Raw genomic sequence first — 23,624 nt, forward strand, 5'->3', positions numbered from 1 at the left:
TCTTTGCTACTGGCGTTTTCAAGCGGAAGGTACAGGAAACAGTTTATGAGCTGGCGCATAGCTAAAACTGATTGAGTGGTTCGTTCATTTCTTGTATAATTAATCAATGTACGTGAAACTTGAGAAATATTACGTAACTTTAAAATTCTGATATTAATTTTCAAACACACTAAATTAACTAGCATTGTGGATGCCTTCTGTTCTTAGTTACAATATATTACAAATTCGTAAATTTAATTAGAATTTTCTTTGTAAAAAAAAAAAGGCGTATACCCTGGTCTCCACCCTGTTTATTCCTTGCTAAAGTCTTTGTTTTAACATATTTTCCCTTTTCCATAATCCCATCCATCATTTGAAATCTCTTCCTTTCATTCCATTCACCAAGCCTTCTATCGCTTCCACTAATTCTTATACAATTTTGTAACTAGTTCCTTTTCCTATATTCAATCACATTTATAATTTTCTTTTTCTCTCCGATTCTCATTAATAAATTATTAATACTAATTTTTATAAATAGCCATCAATATAAGTTTTGTGATTTCTCAATGATTATAATTTTTTTTTTAAATAGGCTTACAACGCTACATCTTTAATTTTATGTAATGTAGCTGGCGTTTTATTTTAAAACCAACAGTCTACGAAATAGTCTTATTTTATCAGGTGATACTACATTCAGAGGACTAGTTAAGGCGAATGCGAAGACATTACTTGTCCGCAGGTGGCAGGATAGATGGGATCAATCGAGTTGGAGACCCTCCGCGGAATGTGATTATTGCGGAGAAGAAGATACCGCAGAACATGGATGGAATGCAGCGAGATTTCCCCAGATAACATCATGGAAACTACACTGTGAACCGTTCGGACCTGCCACGCGATGTTAGTTAAGATCATCCGTACGAAAATGGCGGAAGAACACCAGGGGGTGACTAATTCTTCCCGAGTCTTTTTTGTGGGCTCTGTTCATATCAAAGCAGTTCTTACATAATCATTTTTGAATGAAGTAGGTTTCACGAGAGGCAATGTTGGTGATTGCAGGCGTGAAACCGATAGATTTGCTTGCGTCAGACAGGCAACAGTGTTGCCAAAAAGTTGGGCGATTTAACTTTGGAAAATTGATCACCATGGCAATGCTTTGTGGCAGGCCTGATGAGATGGGGCAGTAGGCTGACGTTATATGCGTGGTCTCTTTCCAGATGTTATTAGTTTACAGGGTGCCTCTTGGGTAAACCCGAACAAGTAAGCGACGCAGTATCTTTCTGGGTGCGGTGCTTTTAGGGAAAGGCTCCATAGTTTCGGCCTGGTGGACTCAGGAATGTGTCCTCAATGCGAACAGTTGGATGACGTTCATCATTTTTGTATGATTGCTCCCAAGTATGAGTTGATGCGCACGGAGACTATTTTTCGGCTTGATATTATCGAGTCGGCGTTAGATCCCCGTGTTAATTGGCGAAACCAGGCCGAATCAGTCATAGTGGAGATTTTCATAAATTACTTGGCAAAAGAAAGGTTTGCCGAGGGTGTCTAGAGTGCCGCTTGGGCTTTCCCGCTTTTTGTTTCTGTTTTTGTTGTTATGTTACTTTTTTTTTGTTGTTCTCGTATTCTGTTATTGCTTGTTGAACTCAACTCCTTTACCTTTCGGATAGATAGTTAATTTCGGTTTCTTATCTTTGTTATTCGGTCTTGTTTGAGACTTAGTTCAGGTATTTTTTTTTCTTGAGGATTTTTAATGATAGTAGTACACCGATGGGAATGTCATATGGTATTCGCATCGGCGGTATCCTGATTTAGACAAGAACAAGGTTGAAAGGTGCCTTTTGTCGAGGTTTTGAATATGACCTCCGGTAAAGCCTATAATGGCTAGGTACGAAGGGGGTGGCGTAATTACCGAAACTGCTACATGGAGGGTTCCCCTACGGGGTCAGGATTGAAGTAGTCGTTATATAAAAAATGTCCAGTAACAGGATAACAATTATGGACAACAAAAATGAAACATAAAACCGTAATTACGGAGTTAATTTGTCTAATTTCTATATTTTCATTTTGTTAACTCGAGTATAAAGTCGTGTTAGGTAAAAAAAAAGTGATTAAAAAAGCACCGTTCTATTTCATATTTGAACGCAAATTTAAGTAATGAAATGAAATGTTTGAACGCGATCTTTATAGCTTATAAATTGATCGTTAATATTTATATTTAGTTTTATCTAAGATTTATGATAAAAGTTGATTTTTTCCTTTTTTAATTTATAAATCCTTAGAATGATATATATTTTTTATTATTATGAATTAACGCTCGTGTCTGCCATTGGTTGGAGAAATCACGTTTCCTTCTGTAGTGTTTGTGGTTGTTATCTCCTTGAAATATTGTCACAATTTTTCTTTGTTTTCTTTTTTCCTTTTATAATTGATGAACTGTGTGACCTTGTAATTATTAGTTTATTCTTTTTATTTTAGAAGTATTTGTATAAAGAATCGTCTGTTGTTCCGTGTTTAATTTAATTAAGTTTAATTATATAGTAATTTTTTTAATCATTAATGGGTACAGAATGATGGTGTAAGGGGAGTGTGATCCATTAAAAAATTTGAGTTTTGCCATACAAAAATAACATAACACGTTGGTTCAAACGATTCGAAGAAACCGGATCGGTTAAGAAACAGAAATCAACCGGCAGACCGAGTGTACCAGACGAAACGGTTGAACTAATTAGACAATCGGCAATTAGAAGTCCTGGGAAGTCCATCCCCCGTCGAAGCGTCGAATTAGGTAAAATTAGTCCAAAATCAATAGTTAACAAAGTTTTACGTAAAAAACTGAAATTACACGCTACTAAAATCCAGATACTGCAGGAATTGAAACCCGATAATGGTGTAAAACTGTTTACAATTTCGCTGTTGAAATGTTGGACAGAATAAGTGAAAACGAATCATTTTTAGACGATATAATTTTTACAGACGAAGCTACATTCCATGTCAATGGATGTGTTAACAGACACAGTTCACGAATATGGGGCTCTGAAAACCCACACGCAATTATCGAGAAACAACGCGATTCGCCTAAAGTTAATGTTTGGTGTGGTGTGATGAAAAATCGTGTAATAGGGCCTTTCTTCTTTGCTGAAAAAACAATTAATGGAGTTGTGTATCTTGACATGTTAACCGATTATTGCTTTCCTCAGCCGGATGAACTCGAAAACATTCATCGACTTCATTTCCAAGAAGATGGTGCTTCCCGCACTTCAATGCATTCGTCACGGACGCTTTGAACTAAAAATTTGGAGATCGATGGATAGGCCGGCAAGGGACCCGTACTTTGCCCTCCAAAGAGTCCAGACCTGACACCTTGCGATTTTTTCTTGTGGGGTACATCAAAAGCGTTGTTTATACACAAAAAATTCGCGACCTAAACCACTTAAAAATAGGATTAATTTACCAATGACAACCATTAATGAAGAAATGTTAACTAATGTTTGGAGAGAAGTTGAGTGTCGTTTGGACATTTGTCGAGCGACTTAAGGGCGCACATATTGAAATTTATTAATTATGTAAAAAATGTTTGAAACGACAAATTTTAAAAATAAAAAAACATAAACTGAAAGTAATTCTGTTTTAATTTAAACTATGTTCAAAACCGCACCATTCTTTTATGATAACCCTGTACATTAGCATCCCCGTCATGGCTTCGCCTGCGCTATACGGTTACTTGACCGTGTAGCGCATTCGCGGTAAGATGTTTAGTTTGAGGATGTCTAGCCAGAGGGCTGTGCCCCCTGGACTCCACTCTGTTCATTAAACTTATGCTTGTGAGAATAAAATTAAAGCCTGTTCAATTTATAAAAACTATCAGTGTATTTTAATTTCTTCAGACTTACAGTTTGGTCAGTACAGAACCTATTAATTGATTTTTAGATGCCCGTCGCGGCTTCGCTCACCGGAATATATAATCAGAATTACAATCGTAAATTACCCACCAAAATGATACCATTTCTCTTAAAGATTGATCTAGTAGCGATAGGATAAAAGAGTACAAATGTAAAAAAAAAAAAAAACAGTTTATTTTTTTTACTCCTTAAAGTATTAAAATTCAGAAAACCGGAAAATATTTTTGAGTGTTTGTAAACCCAAATCAAACAAATATCTAGTTTGGTAGGAAACGGGAAAAATTTTGAATCATTGTTTGAAATTTTTTTGCACCTTTTCTCCCCGTTCAAGGCGAATTTCAAACAGTTTAAAAATTTGTTTTTAGATATTCACATGAAGATTATAGACACCAAAAATCAATTTGATATCTTCTCTTTGTTACCGAGAAATTCACAAAATAGTAAAATAATTATAAAAAAAGTAAAATTTAATGTTACCCCATTTTAATTCTTCGAACTTGGAATTTTTAAAAAAATGTAGAAATTTGTTTTTAGATATTCAAATAACGATTACTTATAAAAAATCAAGATGATATTTTCATTTGTTACAGAAAAATTAAAAAAAAATAGCTGGGTTTCAAGATAATTCAAAAATCTATTTTATTCTTTAAATTCGAAATTAAAAAAAAAAATCCTTACTTAATGTGAATTTACGTAGTAAGAAGAAGGTGTACATAGATTTTCATCAATTTACCTTCATTAGCTTTTATTCTGCGTTGATTACGAATCAGTTACATGTTCTTTTATAAATCGAGTGTTTCATTTTAAACCCCAAGCGATTTTATCGTAATTTACGCGCAATAAAAAAAAAAAGACAAGCAAAAGTTAATTTGACTTTGAGGGGATACCTCGTGGTGACTTTCCAGTTTGACCTTGACCGTTATTTTAAGCTTAATACTATTTTTTCAAATTGAATTATTTATTTTTGACTCCATCAATGAAAGAGCGAAAAATTTTACATTGCAATATGTCGTCCTCACCATGCTAAAGTAACGAATATAAAAAACTCAACTTTTCAGGAGAGCTAAACAACAGCGTCAGTGTTAAATTTTAAATAGGAATGCATATTCGTAAAAGTGAAAAGGTTTAAACTAGCCTTCCTAAAAGAGATACGCATTGAATAATTTACCAAAAGATGCAGGATGTTCAGATTAGTCGTAAACCGATGTATCTGCAAAATGCGATTTTTCATATTCATTACTTTAGTAACTTTTTTGAAGGTCGTATGAATAACCATCAGAAATCGTGTTATACAGAGATATTGTTAAACCTGATAACGGGGGAAAAATTAAATCCCAGAACTATATTAGTTGTTTTCGAGAAATCTGGGGTTAAAGACAAACGATTGGGGTCGAAAAGCACACTATTTTATGTTTGGCGTAAGTACATTATGCAACGAGCCAATAATGATAGCCATTAATAGGAGAGTGCGAAGTTGATTACGACTTAAGTCTTGGCGACTGATGTAAACCTCGGAAGAGTGCATTAATGACCATTAATAGAGAGTTGCATACCGTATTTTTTCTACGGCTGAGAAAATAATTGTATTATTGATTTAAATCAGTGATAGAATACATTGTTTACGTAATAATTTTTTTTAATTTTTAAAAAATACATTTCTGTGGCAATAGGTTATTAGTCATAAGTTCTGGTTTTTGTTTAATATCTATCGATGTTTCGATATTATGTTATGAAGACATTTCTTTCCCAGCTTCGACATAATTAACGAGAGGATAAATAGTGTAATATAGAAACTTAGTTACCCATCGGTATACTTTCAAATTAATCTTTACATCAGATTAAAATCAAAGTAATGAAACCGTTGATACATTAAAATACACATATTTCTGATTGGTCAGTGTTGAAAAAAGGTAGGCCTTTAATTTGTTGAACACCTGTATCGTAATCAATGCTGTTTCATAATAATCATCATTATGATACGGGTTCCAGCTACGTAATTCAAAGGTTATAAATGCAGCCGTAGAAAAAAATAACTGTTGAATTGGTGATAAAAACATAAAAGTTTTAATTTAAACTTGTAGAAAATTGATTCTGAATAAAATCCACAAACATAAGAATCTGAAGATTTTTATAGTAAATTATTGAAAAAGTTAATAAAAAAAATTAAGCCTTAATATTTTTTTATCTTAAATAATTTATTTCCGTTTATAAAAAAGAAAAAAAAGAACGCCAACAGCACGCGGTATTCCCAAGCGGTCACCCATCCAAGTACTAACCGCGCCCGACGTTGCTTAACTTCGGTGATCAGACGAGAACCGGTGTATTCAACGTGGTATGGCCGTTGGCGGGAGTAATTCGTTATTTATAAGTACAAATGTTTCGTAAAAATATTGCTGTACGATTATTTTTTTTTATTTTTGCTGAGCGAAAAACCCTCTGACGTTATCATCACCCGAATACTAAAAAACTAAATTTTAAAAATTTAAAACGCCCCGAATACAAAACCTAATAGATTAACAAATTAAAAGAAAATAACAACTTACAGCAGAAAGTTAAAAAAAATCAAAACAAAATACTTAACTAAATTTTAAGACAAAAACATACTACTGTAAAAAAAATCTAAAAACACTGTTAAAAAGTATTGCACCCCGTAGAAATAAAAACACCTAATTCAAAACCTATGTATTACTGCCCAGGATATGAACGATTTCTGAACTACTATTAAAAAATATAAAAAAAATTTGATGTGGTCAGTGCATGACTTCTTGTACGCCTTTTAAATTAAATATATACATTTGTAAAAGAACATAAAATTTTATTTCATTAATAACTTCTGATTTTTTCATATATATTTTTATTTATTGAATTATTATTTATCGTAAACATTTTTTTTTTTTATAATCAGATGTTAATAAGTATTAATAAATCAATATATTTTAATTTAAAAAAAAAAAAATTATAAATAAGAAAATGAAGTCGTATTCGAACCGATGTGCCTTCCCCTCGTAAAATCGAAATATTTAATTAATTAAAATTTTATTTTGCTATAACTGGAACCAATGAAAGTAAGTACTATGTATGATATAAATCCAATTTTTTTAAAATATTTTTGGGACACGTGGTTCAGTCGATTGCAATCATAGGGGGAGATGCACAACTAGATGTTAAAACAGTCCTAATTCCAAAATTTTAACATTCTACGGCTAATCGTTTTTGATTTATACGAGATACATATACATATACATATATGTACGTACAGACTTCACGCCGAAACTAGTCAAAATGGATTCAGGGATGATTAAAATGGGTATTTCTGTTGAAACCTGAAAACCGAAATTTTTCGCAATCACAATAGTTCATTTACTTCGTATAAGGAAGTAAAAACCAAGATATGGAAATAGAGGACTAAATATCGTAATGCAATATTTATTTAAATTAAATAACACGGGTGACCAATCAACATTCAGACAGTTTTAATTTCTTTAAACATTTTTATCATATTGTAGAAGTAGCAGGCATTTAAAGTAGCCTAATGATCTCACCAGGTCTTACATCGATATGAAAATTTTGTCCTTCAACGAAACTATTTAAATATAGTCGGAGGGCTCTTTAATTTAATATAGAATAATTACTATTCAGAGCTCTTTAATGTAGGACAATTACTGTTCAGAGTCCCTCGACAGCATTTAAATATTTTCTTTGAAGGACAAAATTTTCGTATTGATGTAAGACCTGGTGAGAATTAAACATTAGACAACCTTAAATGCTTGCTATTTCTACATGAAAAATATATTTAAACAAACTAAAACTGTCTGAAAGTTGATTTAAAATCCCATTCATTCATAGTTACTTTCATTTTCTTAATAACTTGTAACACTAATAAAAGTTCGCTTTATCTTTTTAATTAAAATATACAGTTTTTATTGACGTATAAATAAATGACATAAATGGCACCATATCATCTAAAATTATAAAAATTAACTAGTGTAAAAAAAATAAGGCCTTTTAAAAAGTGTTAAGTTGCTACGTTATATAAACTGTAAAATAATTTGTATTTATTAAGAAAAAATGCCAACAGCACGCGGTATTCCCAAGCGGTCACCCATCCAAGTACTAACCGCGCCCGACGTTGCTTAACTTCGGTGATCGGACGAGAACCGGTGTATTCAACGTGGTTTGGCAGTTGCAAGGATTTGTGTTTGCTTTCAACTACTAATTCATAAATGTATTCTTACAAATGAGGATTTATTCTTAAATTTGTTTTTATATCATTTTAATTAGTTAATTTTATATGTAGAATCCGAAAATTAATAGCCAGGTATATATTTATTAAGCGCGTGCGCTTGAGTTATTCTGATGATTTATTCAGATAAACTTCTTTTAACAGTTCTTTAAATTTCTGAAGTGTGCACCAAATTGCAGATTAATAAGTTTTTGATATAATCTAAAAAAAAAAGTCGAAATATAAATAATTGAAAAAGTATCAGTTTTTACTTTAGTTTTTTAATTTCAATTTTTTTTGTTGATTTTTTTACTAATTTAAAAAAATATATATTTGAATCAAAATGTGTTCAAAATTTTTAATATTTTTCAAATTAAATATTATATCAGACAGTATTTATACTATTTTTGTTTAATTTTATTTTATTTAAATACAGTTAACTGTTCTCAGTTAAAATAAGGTTCTGTTACGTATAATTTTATGCTCTTTTCCGAGATAGACTGTTAGCGATTGTGCTCTTATCCAGAGATTACGGGTTAGGGCTGGTATTTTTCACGCGCTATAAAATTCATTATTTTATTTTTTGGATGATTAATTCCCCATATAAGCTTCGAAGCTTGTACATTGGAATATGGAATTGAAATTTTGTTGCGAATGAAAAATGCCATGCCTAACCGGGATTTGAACCTGGGATTTTTGGATGAAAGTCCGAGACCCTTCCACTCCTCCTCGGAGATCGGCAAATTTATCATACTAAACTTTATCAAATTTATCATACGTTAGGCTGATGTTACTGTTGTATGAATAAATAAATAAATAGTATACATAAGTATAACTACAATTAAAAAGTGAAATTAGATATTTTTAACTTTCCTGAATAAATCGCAAACTGAGGAAGCAAAAGCTGGAACGTAACAATTTCTAGAAGCCTTTCTAGAACTTTTTATAGAAATCTATTTCGAAAACCTGTCTATAGCAGTAATACGTACTATACTTATTATTTATAAAGTAATATGACTCATGACCCATCAATATGAAATCAGTTATTGAGTTGTTCCTTTATTTAAGAATGAACTTTGACCTCGATAATATAAATATTAAATAAATTTGTCATTGGAGTGAATTAACTACTACAAATTAATATCCAAGGTACATAATAAATACAGCTGGTATAAATTGTATATTATTTTTAAATAACATTCAAGTCAAATAAATAAATAATTTCAACAAAGGGACATTGATGAAGGGTTCCATACAGGTCGTGGATTACTCCAACATTTTTATTTTTTAATCAAAACTTATGTAAGAAGAATTGGAGGATAATTATGAATCTGATAAATACAAGTGATTAAGTGTAATTATGCATTAAATGCTTGTTATAGAGTTTTTTTTTGTTTTTATAATAACATTTCGTGATCGATGAATTAATGACGTGTATCAGATTAATAAAGATAACAAAGTTACTCTTAATAATTTTAAACAGGATGCATTTAACGTAAACATAGGGAATAAGTAATAAACAAATCGCTGTCAGTTCATTTTCTGTGTCTTTTACTGTATTAATTTATTTTTATTTCAGTCAAAGTACATCCGATAAAATACAGGTCCGGCATATAAACCTGACGATTTTTGAGGGATAATAATTAAACTGTGTTCGTACTATTTAAACATTTAATATATCAAATTAAGATCAATTCTTGCAATTTATGGTGAATTACATAGATTTTTTTATTTTATTTGAATATCATGTCGCCCAAATGTTTTCCATTACTCCCCACACACTCACTTTACCTCATTCAAAAATTTGACGTTGTTCGCTCAATCATCACTTGTCCACCGCTTCAATTTCACGTTGAATGGCCTCCTTGAGTTCTGCAATTGACTGTAGTCAACTACTGAATACTTCATGTTTGAGATACCCCCACAGAAAAAAATCAAAAACAGCCAGATCAGGTGAACGCGCTGGCCAAGGAATGTCGCCAAATTGGGAAATCAAACGTCCAGGAAAGGTTTCTCGCAGAATATCCATTGCGATTCTCGCCGTATGGGCGGTGGCACCATCCTGTTGAAACCAAATTTCATGTCCTTGCAAGTCATTCAGTTTCGGTCGCAGAAATTCATTCAACATTTTTACGTATCGATGAGATGTTACTGTTACTCTGCGATTTAACTCCTCAAAAAAAAATATGGGCCAATTATGCCGAACTTTGAAACCGCACACCACACTGTAACATATCGACTGTGAAGTGGTTTTTCAAGGATTTGCCGTGGATTATGCGAAGCCCAATAACGGTAATTTTGTTTATTCACAAATCCTGACAGATGAAAATGTGCCTCGTCACTTAAAAGAATAATGGCATCCTGGTGGACGTTTTCGAAGATCTTTCAGATAAAGGTTTTAGGCAATGTTTAGAGGACTAATGACCACTTAAAACGGTTTCAATACTGTACCTATTAAGGGAGGTATGATTTTTTGTCTTCGAAACCTATTTTTTTCCATCCCCTGGGCCAGTGGTTGGTGATATCAAAAAACATTACTTAGATAAGTTTCAGACCCTTATCCAAAGAATAGTAGGAACTTTAAACGAATTCGATATTTTACTTAATAAGGAAGTTATAGAATTTTCTTCTTTTTTTTAAAAAACCCCCCCTATTTCCACCTCAACGGTCCAATTTTGCTCATTAACCAACTCGACCGAAATTTTTGGTCGTTATTTTTTTTTTTATCAATTTGAAAGTCATTGGTGCAAAATTTCGACAGTTATCGTGTCCACAAGAAAGTGAAATATATATATATAAACTTTTGGACTGACGGTGGTTTTGGGGTCTGGGGGATGTGAAACGCGAGGATATGTCGAAATTTTCCTGAAGTCGAATCATGGTACCCATTACTAATGAAATCTTCCTAATACTGATCTTTAATTTTATGCTCCTTTCGATGACGGAGTAGTGGCATTCTACCTTTTGCCCAGAGGGTATCCGGTTCGATTCTTGGTTGGATACAAAATTTTTTATGCTCTACGAAATTCATTATCATCCATCTATCATTGGACAGTTAGTTACAGTGATGGAAAAATTATATCATATTTGGAAAATAAAGAGAAAAATCGCCTTTTTTTAGTACAACTTTTTTTTTGTTCATTTTGTTACGATGAGTCCGAAAATGAATAGCCATCCACGTATCCTTTTTTTTTTTGTAAGGCTCTGTATATAAATTTTTATTTCTTGATCTTCCCTTTCATCGTAGGTACTTCTTTCAAGTCGGGCAACATACCATGAAATTATTTATGATATACATATAAAGCGAACATTGATCAAAGCTCATATCCAAGTAGAAATATATACATAACTGGAGCTAGTAATATAAGCTGGGTTTATAAATACACTTCAATAGAGTAGTATTCGATCTCTGATTTCCGTATCCGTGCTTTGATCTTCATTTGCAATGAAATTGTTTGTTTAATAATTGTTTGACTGCTATTAAACGTTATTTATTTTTTAACGCGCATTTCTATTTCCGATCTTCATTGATCGCAACCTTTATACTACGTTAACTTGTAACTTAGAGAAGAGTTACTATACTACGACAGCGAGTTAAAGTACTTTGTCAGTTTCAGTAACTTTGTATGACGCCACTTTTTATTTTTATTGAATTATAATTAAGAGGTACATGCTTATTAATTTTGGAAAATAATATTTTACAATCTGTAATGTTGAATTGGTCGATATTAAAGATTTCAATACATTATGCAGAGTTTCTCATTATATACACTGGTTTGGCCATATATATATATATATATATATATATATATATATATATATATATATATATATTATTTATTTCACATTCTTGTGGACAGAATAACTGCCGTAATTTGCCGCCAATTACTTTCAAATTGTTCCTTAAAAATAAGTCGTCCCAAAATCTCGGTCGAATTTGTTAACGACCAAAATCGGACCATGGAGGTGGAAATGGTAGGGCCTTTTTGAAAAAAAAAAAACAAAAAATATCGCTATAACTTTCTTATTTAGTAAAATATTGAAATTGTTTAAAATTCCTATTGTTCTTTGGATAAGGACCTAAAACGTATCTAAGCAATTTTTGATTACCAACCACTCATCAGGGGATCAGGGGGTGGAAAAAGTAGGGTTTTGAAGACAAAAAGATCATACCTCCCTTAATAGGCACAGCATAGAATCGGTTTAAAGTGGTCGTTAGTCCTGTAAATATTATATAAAACTTTTGTCTGAAACGGTTTTTGATATGACCAACCCTTACGGCAAGGGATGACCAAAATGATGCTGGAATTGTAAGAAGATGGGGGCTTGTCATATGCTAAACATGTGAAACTTTTTTCACATGCAACCGTTATCGTATTGAGTAGATTTGAAGTTTTAATTCATAATAATAAGGTAGAAATATTTTTTACCAGCTACTTAGCACTGGTGAAATCTACCTCCGCCTTCGGGCGTGCCGAAAGGGATTTTTTTTCTTTATTTCAATTCAAAGTCCCTACCCCACAGCAAAAATATTTTTGACCTTGAACATAATTAAAACATCCTATTACCCAAAACTCATACTGTCAAAAAATGGAACTATTTTGTAATATATGTAGCTTGAGTTTTATATGTTGTTGCGTAATTAATCAATACATTTAGTATGGCTTTAATTAATGTTAGGTTGTTTAAAAACAGCGACTGTTACATATTGAATGCAATCTGAAAGACAACCTTGTTGTAAAATAATTCTACAAGTTTTCCGTGGTTTAATTTTTTGTATTATTGCAAATTTCGATTACTGATATCTCATAAACTTTAACAATAATCAAAAAGAGTTTCGCCACTGCACTGTAGTTATTTTAACATTTTACATAAAAAAAATCATGTATCACGTCAAGAAATTTCTGTTTTAAAAATTTTAGCTGGATTCATGAAAGTTCAAGATCTAAGGTGGGAAACATTCCCAACTCAAATTACTCATAATGATCTCACATAATTTTAGTTCCTTGCCTTCAAGTGGTTGTACGTTAGATACTTCATTTTTTCGTAAAGATATTTGGTTAAATTCCTTTATATGCTCCAAAATTTTTAAATATTTTATGTACACTTATATAAATGTAAATATTGTATTTATATTTAGGTTAGCGTAAAAGCTACTAAATTACAAGCTACTATTTTACTTTAATATAATTATTTTTTTTTTAACGAAATCGAGTACTTTAGACTGTTATAGGAGGTGCGACAATAATGTAATGAGACTGATGTGAAAAAAAAAGTTGCTTACCGTTTTAGTCATGTTTAGTGTTGTCTCCTTCAAAGTATTTCCCCTCTGATTGCACACACTTATTCCAGCGCTTCCGCCATTGATGGTAACATTTCTGGAACTCATCTTCTGTAATATCCTCCAAGACCCTCGTTACAGCTTTTTGGACGTCTTGAGTTGTTTGAAAATGGTGTCCCTTGACCGCCATTTTGACTCTTGGAAATAGAAAAAAGTCGCACGGAGCGATATCTGGTGAATAAGGTGGCTGTGGTAGTACTGAAATTTCTTTTGAGGTTAAAAATTGCTGTACTGACAGAGCAGTATGGGATGGCGCATTATCGTGATGCAGAATCCAATTATCGGACACGAAGAACTCGTTTACAAAGTCTTTCTAAAATTTCTTTATAGAAATATTGGTTAACTGTTTGTCCAGGAGGCACCCACTCTTTATGAACAATTCCCTTGGAATCGAAGAAGCACACAAGCATGCATTTCACTTTGACTTTGACATGCGAGCTTTTTTTGGTCTGGGTGATCCCTTTGAGCACTTTGCGAACTTTGACGTTTTGTCTCTGGATTGTATTGAAAACACCAACCTTCATCACCAGTGATAACACGGCTCAACAAATCTGGATTGCTTTCCGTTTGCTCTAACAGATCATTTTCACGGATAATCTTCGATCAGATCGTACAATTTCACGCACCCTGGTCATGTTGACATCTGTCCGTGAGGTTGATGGTCGTCCACTGCGGTCTTCATCCTCAACATTCGTTCTGCCTTCACTAAACATGCCACCGAAAAACTTGAGCTCTTGACATAACCTCCTCTCCAAAAGCCTTCTGAAGCTTATCATAAGTTGTCGTCGCGTTTTCACCCAATTTAACGCAAAAAGAAATGGCATACCGTTGCGCAATATTTTGCGGTTTCATTTCTGTGACGAGAGACAAAAACACGTGTTCACTTATTACAGCACAACTCACAACTGAGCAGTTGCATCAATGTGCCGCTTGGACTAGAAGTAGCTTATAGACCAAGGTCAAAGATGGTGTGCCTACGCAAGCTGCAGGGTTGCCACATCTTGCAAAGAAAAATCAGTCTCATTACTTTATTGTTGCACCTTGTAAAACAACAAACTTATGCGCATGCTGTTGTGGCAGTTAATAAGTTAATATCTTCTAGTATTCGCTTATTAATTCATGGGGGCTGCTGCTCCAGAAAAACTTTTTGTGGGACTTTTCAAGGCCATGATTAAAGCTTTTCTAAATATAAAATAAATGTAAAATAAAAGAACCGAAAAAAATTAATCAAATGGAATAGCTGGAAGCAGGATAATAATATAATTCTACACTTTATCACATTCAAGAATATGGTACGCGGTTTTTAAACACATTGTGCTAGAACACTAGTCATTGTATTGTACTAGTCTGTTGTGTTTGCATTTTATATACAAATGTGTCATGTTATTAGTAATAGGATGATGTAATCTGGTTAGATAGTACAAAAAACCCCGTTAGACCGTTCCGCCAAAGCCAGCCGACATTTCGGTCCATCAATCGAACAGGGGCAAACCTTCAGTTCACTTAGTGAACTGTGGGCTTTATTATTTTAGTAGTAAAGAATTGTTCACTTCGATGTCTGAGCCGTTCTTGTCCCGCGTTCCTGATCCTCCGCTCATTGTTGTATGTAAAAACTGTTTGAGAAGACAAAAACGAAAAAAATTTCAAATGGGATTCACAGAGCGTGTGAGATCGCGACTATTTGGTGGATACGGTGATATCTTTCCATCCGACTTTTGAGCGGCGTGGAGAGAGCTTTATCGTAAAGAAGAATAATTACCCCTTTTGAGAGAGAACCAAGACGGAGTCCCTAAAACACCGTTGTCATCCCTCTATCGGCTGGCGCGTAGGTTTTAAATTTTTCTCGGCGGACTAACAAGTATGTTCCCATTCCATTGCCTGACTTCGGATTCTGGTTCAAAATGATGAATCTAGTTTTTTATCACGAGATATATACTACGATCTAAAAAAACCTTAGGCAAGATGACCGATTTTTCGTTATTTGAAAATATGCAATTTATTTTGTAACTTGCTCCGTTCAAATTTTTTCGACCTTAAATTTCGTGTAATTCAAGAACGACTCGACTAATCTTCATCAAATTTTCATATGCACAACTTTTAGATACGCTACTACAGCATATCTAAATTTCAATTAAATTTATGTAATATTATTGGATATTTTTGAGTCACAAAAGTATATATTTAGGCCTATAGATAAATAAATATATAAGAAAACCACAATTTAAGTGAGTGGTATTTTTATACTCCTCATACCTCTTAACGTAAAGAAAATCCACTTTCACTACCCACAACCGAAATAAATACCGTATTTTTCTTTGAAAAATCGGTAAAAAGAAGCATTACCTTCCGCTAAATTTAAAGATCCCACTTTTCTTTAAGTTGGTTTATATGTATTTCTAAAATAAATCTTGTTATCGTTAAAAGTCTATAATATAAAAGCGTATAGATTTTATACCATCTGAATCACACCACACGTTCATTCAATATAGTATTCTAATAAGGAAATAGTTAATCACCATTTCGAACTATCAATAAATAAATTTTTTTTACAGTTATGGGAAAAAACCTGACTATTTAAAAAGTTCTTACTTTTTAATATAAAAAATATTATCGTGTAATGTAATTTTGTTAAACAAATGACCATCGACCTTTCCTTATCTTACTAAATTAAACCACAATAAGGATAAATTATTATCGATGAATTTCTTTCATTATTATTAAAAATGACTCATATTTTATCATAATAACAATGTTGATAAATTATTTGAAGAATTAACAATATTAATACACGCAATGACAAATAATAAAAGACAATAAATATTTACAAATCTAAGTTATTAATGACATTATATTAATAGCTCTCATTCTATAATAAAAATAACAATTATTTACTTAAAAATTTACGTAAATAAATATATGCTGATACGAATGACTCATCTATTTTTCCGATTAATCATTGCAATATTATCTATCGCGATCAGTTTTATTAAAATTGTTATAATGATGTAATAAACATTTTTTTTCTTTTTAACTATAAAATAATAAATTATTATTAGGAAATAGTTTTCATTTGATTGATTATCGGTAAACCACTACAGGTATAATTAAAAAATCCGGGATTCGTGGACAGTTGAGATTCATACTTAGACAATGAATGGCTCTTTAGATTGTTAATCATATATAGATAGCCAGCCCGCGATGCGTTGTAGGTATATAATAGTGTATGTAAAATCTAAAGGTGGGTCCCCCCTACAAGCTGCCTCGTCTACTCCACTCCTATAACCTGGCATGCGGAACACGTGCTATTAAAAATTATTTACGTAAATAACTACGTCACGTCAAAGAAAATCAGAACATTAAAGTCTGTAATAAATAAATAACTTATGTCATATATAAAGTCTGTAATAAATAAATAACTTATGTCATATACTTCATTTTAGAGATTTTATCTAAATCTCTTTATTTAAGAGATTTTTTATTTATTTATTTTTTTTCGGTATAAGGAAAAAAGCTGAGTGATATTAAGAGCGCTGTGGAGGGGAGCCCGTGTGGAGGGGATACCTCAGCGCACTACTGATCCGCCTTCAGATATTATATACAAGTTCAATAACAAACCCACCGGGTTGGTCTAGTGGTTAACGCGTCTACCCAAATCAGCTGATTTGGAAGTCGAGAGTTCCAGCGTTCAAGTCCTAGTAAAGGCAATTACTTTTACACGGATTTGAATACTAGATCGTGGATACCGGTGTTCTTTGGTGGTTGGGGTTTCAATTAACCACACATCTCAGGAATGGTAGAACTGAGACTGTACAAGACTACACTTCATTTACACTCATACATATATAATCCTCTGAAGTAATACCTGAACGGTAATTCCCGGAGGCTAAACAGTAAAAAAAAAAGTGTTCAATAACAACAGGACAGTAAATGGGTGACAATATCGTGGCGCCTATAGAGTTAAATACTTCCACGATCAGTTGACCGTTTTGAATTAAAAAAGGTGGCAATGTATTGCATGATTTTTTTCGGCTACGTCGCTCAAGTCATAATTACCAAAATAAGATCTAAGTATCAAAATTCCCAAAATTCGAATAAATTTTATTTTTATTTTAGGGGCTTCTTACTCTGTGGGATACGTTTTGTTCCCTCATATAGTATGATATCTACAGTATATAACTATATAGCTATCTTTCTTTTTCTGTTTACCCTTCGGAATCACCGTAAGGTATTACTTCAGAGGATAAATTGATTGTAGTCTTGTACAGTCTCAGATCGACCATTTCTGAGATGTATGGTTAATTGAAACCCAACCACTAAACAACTTCGGTATCCACGATCTAGTATAAAAGTAACTGTCTTTACTAGGATTTGAACCTTAGAACTCTCGACTTGGAAATCAGCTGATGTGCGATTACGAGTTAACCACTGGACCAGCCCGGTGGGCATATATATAGAGCCAGAAAATAAAAAGATGGGAAGGTTCTCAATTGAACCTGAAAACCTGAACGTATGTGTTTTTTTAATGATCTTGTAGTAGTTTATTACAAATAACACAGAGGAAAGTTTTTTAAACGTATGATTAGCTGACTTGAAAACATTTATTTTTTTGTTTGTCATCATTAATTATTATTGAAATAAATAGCGAGCGGTGCCCTGAAGTGCAAATAATTAAAAATTTTTATTCAACATTTTATGAAAACTTGACGTCCGAAATTAATACATATTCCGTAGTTCCAAATAGCTTATGCGAATTAATTAATGTTGTTTCTGTAAATCTAATTTTTTTATCAAGATGCATATTTTTCATCAATATTTTTATGAGAATAATTTTTGTTTTTATCTAGAGAACGTTTTATATTACCTATATTTTAAATAAAAATTAAACTTGTATGTTTAAAACACATAAATTTTTGAAAAAGAAATTGCTTCTAAAACGCACTTAAAACCAAAATAATATCCACTTTTTAAAATGTAAGAGAAAGTTGTCGAAAAATTAAGGGTTCGTAAGTACTGCTAGTTTTCAATTTGGCGCCGATTTGAAAAATCGAAAATTAAAGAATGGATTAAATATACGTCTATTATATGCCATAATTGTAATGGTTGTATGAGTCCTGACATGGTTATCAAGTCAATTAAAAAAATTAGAGCCAACCTTAGTAGGAATAACAAGATATCATATCAGGCGTACTAGGAAAAGTAAGTTCTTCTTTTACTGAACCGAATATAAAATTGTTTAACATTCCAAACCTATGAAATTTAGATTATATAAGTTCTACAAGTGACAGATTCATTCTTTTCACGACATTAACTAGGCTGTTTAGTAAATATCGTTACTCTCAAAAAAGCAAGTCTGACTGGTACCTCTTATGCAACAGTTTCTTTTAGTGCGTCATAGCTATAAGAAATACTGAGATAGGTACTGTAAAAGAAAAAAATCATTATACCCCTTTCTGTAGGAAAAAATCTAGTAATAAAATATATAATTTAATTACTTTCTGGTGCGAATTTTTAAATTGGGTTTTATTTTAATTTTTTTCTACCCAAAGGTTTTGGGGTTATTTGTACTTTCATACAAAAAAAAAAAAATAATAGATTTATTGTAAATAAATTAAAATGTAATAGGGGTTATTAAAAATACCACCAATTACTGTTGAGGAAGGTTTTTTTTTAAATAAAATTCCATTTTTTGTTATTAAAAATATATTTCTTATTAAAAACAGTTTCAAAACGAAAATAGATCAAGTTTAGTAAATAAACTTGATAAGTTATTTGGTGTAATTGTGACACGTGCAAGGCGGTGCAAATTTTTATTGAATACAGTTATATAAAATACGAGTAATTTATTGAAACTGTATAAAAATATAACTAAATAAAAGTGTTACATCCGTTAAATAAAACAAGTTATTTATATTTTTTTGTTATCTAGCCTACAAATTTGTTAGAAGATAAAAAATAAGTATAAACTAAAATATGTCGAATTAATATTAATCAGTGTAAATGAATTGGATAATAATGATATAAGATGTACTTTAGATCATTCGTTCTCAAAGTGGGCGATAACGACCCCTTGTGGGCGCTGGAGGCCTTCAGGGGGCGATAGAAGGCCCACAGAAAATTGAGGGCGTTCAGGCGGTCTAGAAAGGCGATGGTTAATTAAAAGAAAAAGGCGAAAATGATATTTCAAACTAAAATTAAATACCTACTACACTAATACAAAAAATTAAAGAGACACCTGTATTTTATGATAAAAATGATTGTATACAAACTACTTTAACTTTGCAACCAAGAGGCTTAGTGAGTGAGTGAGTGAGAGAAAAAATTATTAAAACTTGAATACTCTACTTTTTGACAGCATACTTCAGATTTCAAAAATCATCAAATTGAAAAAAAAATCATTGAAAAGAAAAGTTTTAAAAATTTGAAAGCTTTTCATCGTGTTTGATCGAGCGCATAGGGGAAACGAATTTTTTCAGTAAATTGCATTAAAATCGTTTAAAAGGTTTAAGACCTTAGCTTTAATTTCTTTTTTTTTATGTCTCTACGAGTTTTCTGAACCGAAATATCCACTTTAAAGAGAAAGTAATTTTAATAAAAATACTTCCAAATATGATTGAATAAGCGTTTTAATTGCTCTCATGTAAAATGTAAGTTTCAATTCAAAAAGTAGGATATGCCACGTTTAAAAACAATAATTGCAATTGCTGTTTTTAAGAACGCATCTTAAAAACAATTGCAATTACTATTTTTAACAGATGGTAAGGTTATAAAAATTTTGTAGGCGCTAGAAAATGTCTGTTTCTCAATTTGGGCGGTGGGCGAAAAAGTTTTAGGATCAATACTTTAGATCAGTTACAAGTGAATTTTTCCTTGTGCTGGCAGAGTATTACTACAGTGCATACAGAGTGTTTCTAAAATAGTGGTCTGGCTATACTTTTTCGGATTCCTACTTGTTAAACTAAACAAAAATATCCTTAGGAAAAATGGTGATTTCTCTTTCGCTCTCCCACTGTCAGCTATTTATTATTTTTATATAAAAATCTATATCTCAAGTTCGGATAGAGGAATCACATTAATATTTGCTAATTGTCTTGGTAACAAAGTTTTAAAATTACAGAAAAATCAGAACGTAAATATTTTCGCAGATTTCAAAATGGCAGCCATTTTTATTTTTCAATCTGTTATATCTCCATAAATATTATTTTTATCAAAACGTACGTTTTTTTCATAAAATACTAAACCTTTTATTTTGAACAAGATGACATATATGTTTTAAAATCTGTTAACAAATAGCCGAATTATGGCAGAAAATTGATTTTGTAATTTTGTGCTTGTTTTCTTGTCCTCCACTTGTTTAATCCGATTATATGTTAATTGTTTTTATTTATTGTTAATTCTAGTATTGCAAGTTTGTGTCAAATTAAGTAATAATTTTCTCGTAATAAAATTTAATATTAAATAATTAATAAATAAATAAGGTTAATAAAATAAATAATTAAATTAATATTAAACAAATTAAGTAATAATTTTTTCACAGAAAAATTTAATATTAAATAATTTTATACTAATTTACAAATGTTTCGATTAACAATTAATATTTAATCGAATTGAACGTAAGTTTTTTTTTTTGTCTTCAGTCATTTGACTTGATGCAGCTCTCCAAGATTCCCTATCTAGTGCTAGTCGTTTCATTTCAGTATACCCTCTACATCCTACATCCCCAACAATTTGTTTTACATACTCCAAACGTGGCCTGCCTACACAATTTTTCCCTTCTACCTGTCCTTCCAATATTAAAGCGACTATTCCAGGATGCCTTAGTATGTGGCCTATAAGTCTGTCTCTTCTTTTAACTATATTTTTCCAAATGCTACTTTCTTCATCTATTTGCCGCAATACCTCTTCATTTGTCACTTTATCCACCCATCTGATTTTTAACATTCTCCTATAGCACCACATTTCAAAAGCTTCTAATCTTTTCTTCTCAGATACTCCGATCGTCCAAGTTTCACTTCCATATAAAGCGACACTCCAAACATACACTTTCAAAAATCTTTTCCTGAGATTTAAATTCATTTTTGATGTAAACAAATTATATTTCTTACTGAAGGCTCGTTTAGCTTGTGCTATTCGGCATTTTATATCGCTCCTGCTTCGTCCATCTTTAGTAATTTTACTTCCCAAATAACAAAATTCTTCTACCTCCATAATCTTTTCTCCTCCTATTTTCACATTCAGTGGTCCATCTTTGTTATTTCTACTACATTTCATTACTTTTGTTTTGTTGTTTATTTTCATGCGATAGTTTTTGCGTAGGACTTCATCTATGCCGTTCATTGTTTCTTCTAAATCCTTTTTACTCTCGGCTAGAATTACTATATCATCAGCAAATCGTAGCATCTTTATCTTTTCACCTTGTACTGTTATTCCGAATCTAAATTGTTCTTTAACATCATTAACTGCTAGTTCCATGTAAAGATTAAAAAGTAACGGAGATAGGGAACATCCTTGTCGGATTCCCTTTCTTATTAGGGCTTCTTTCTTATGTTCTTCAATTGTTATTGTTGCTGTTTGGTTGCTGTACATGTTAGCAATTGTTCTTCTACTCTGTATTTGAACCCTAATTTTTTTAAAATGCTGAACATTTTATTCCAGTCTACGTTATCGAAAGCCTTTTCTAGGTCTATAAACGCCAAGTATGTTGGTTTGTTTTTATGTTGTTTGTTTGTATTTTTGGTTTGGTTTGAACGTAAGTAGAGGACATGAAAACTGGCACAAAATTACATCAATTTTCTGCCATAACTCAGCTATTTGTTGACCGATTTAAAAATATATATCATTTTGTTAAAAATAAAAGGCTTAATATTTTAGAAATAACATACATTTTGATAGAACTAATATTTATGGAGATATAACGGATTAAAAAATTAGCTTGGCCGCCATTTTGTATTTTACGAAGGTATTTCAGTCCTGATTTTTTGCTATTTTTATAACTTTATTACCAAGACGCTTACCAAATATTAATGTTATTCATCTATCTGAACTTGTGATTCAATTTTTATATAAAAATAACAAAATGGCGGACAGAGGAAGAACGAAGGAGAAATTACAATTTTTCCTAAGATATTTTTTTTTTTAGTTTTACAAATAGAATCCGAAAAAGTATAACCAGCCAACCATTTTAGAAACGCTCTGTAGATACGTTTCCTAAATCTGTGAATAATCCGTGCACGAGTACTACATTAAAGCCAGTCTAAGCTTATATACTGGATATAAAGTTGTAAAACGACCCTCTAGATGAAACGATCTTGAAATAATTCAATGTTTTCAGTCGAAGTGCTTCGGAATCTCACCGGTGCCACGTGGCATATATATAAAAAAAATTATTTGAAATACCAATGAATAGAAATGAAAATACCAGTAAAAAATGTTAAACAAATCAACTCGATAATAGCAAATGTATTTGCAGATTATAATGCTTATAAAAATAATCGATTCAACAAATAAACTAGTATTTCGTAACCTATTTAATAAGGCGTAAACATATTTGGATTTTAATAATTAAATATTTTTTTGTTTTCAAAAACTAGTGGGTGTTGTCTTCGATAAAAGTTATATTGCTGAAGGTTTTTATTACAAATAAAACGATTGCACATTACTATTTCTGGAAAATAATAAATAATGGTTGTTCCATTAGTTGAAACCGGCAAATTGATCAAGCTTTTATTTCCTTCCTAGAGTGACCTTGAAAACATTTGAGTACCCACTCTAACAGTAATAGCAATCTACAATGCGCACCCTTCAATCATTACACAACAGTTTATCAAGATTTTTTCCATACCATATTAACATATTTGGGTGACCTCTGTCAATAGAAAAAAAAACTAACAAAAGGGTTGCATAACATTACTAGGTTCGCCTTTAACAGATTTTCATTTCAAATATTCCACTTTGTTTAATAATATTAATAATTTTATTATTTTTACTTAAAATCGATAATTAGTTATGAAATAGACGTAGGACACTATATTAGAAATTGGTTTGTTGCAGAATATTCCTGCAGGTTCTGGCGTATCTCACTAGGGGATAAAGAGCACTGAATATAGTAATGTTTACCGACCAAAAATCAATACCCGTTGTATTTAAATTAAATTTCGCGCTTTAATATAAAATCTGTTTAATAATATTA

The 23,624-nt window shown here is 31.7% G+C and overlaps 1 protein-coding gene and 2 non-coding genes across 3 annotated transcripts in view; 1 reads left to right on the plus strand and 2 right to left on the minus strand.

The window, feature by feature from the left end:
* Positions 1–23,624, plus strand: part of Swip-1 (EF-hand domain-containing protein D2 homolog Swip-1) — a 298,599-nt gene that overhangs the window by 11,482 nt on the left and 263,493 nt on the right. The window lies entirely within an intron of this gene.
* On the minus strand, positions 6,103–6,221 carry LOC142318566 (5S ribosomal RNA). Its single transcript, XR_012754960.1, has one exon. It is a non-coding gene; the product is annotated as a 5S ribosomal RNA (ribosomal RNA).
* On the minus strand, positions 7,945–8,063 carry LOC142318599 (5S ribosomal RNA). Its single transcript, XR_012754975.1, has one exon. It is a non-coding gene; the product is annotated as a 5S ribosomal RNA (ribosomal RNA).

The sequence above is a fragment of the Lycorma delicatula genome, chromosome 1, assembly GCF_047948215.1.
Source record: "Lycorma delicatula isolate Av1 chromosome 1, ASM4794821v1, whole genome shotgun sequence".
NCBI classification, from domain to species: domain Eukaryota; kingdom Metazoa; phylum Arthropoda; class Insecta; order Hemiptera; family Fulgoridae; genus Lycorma; species Lycorma delicatula.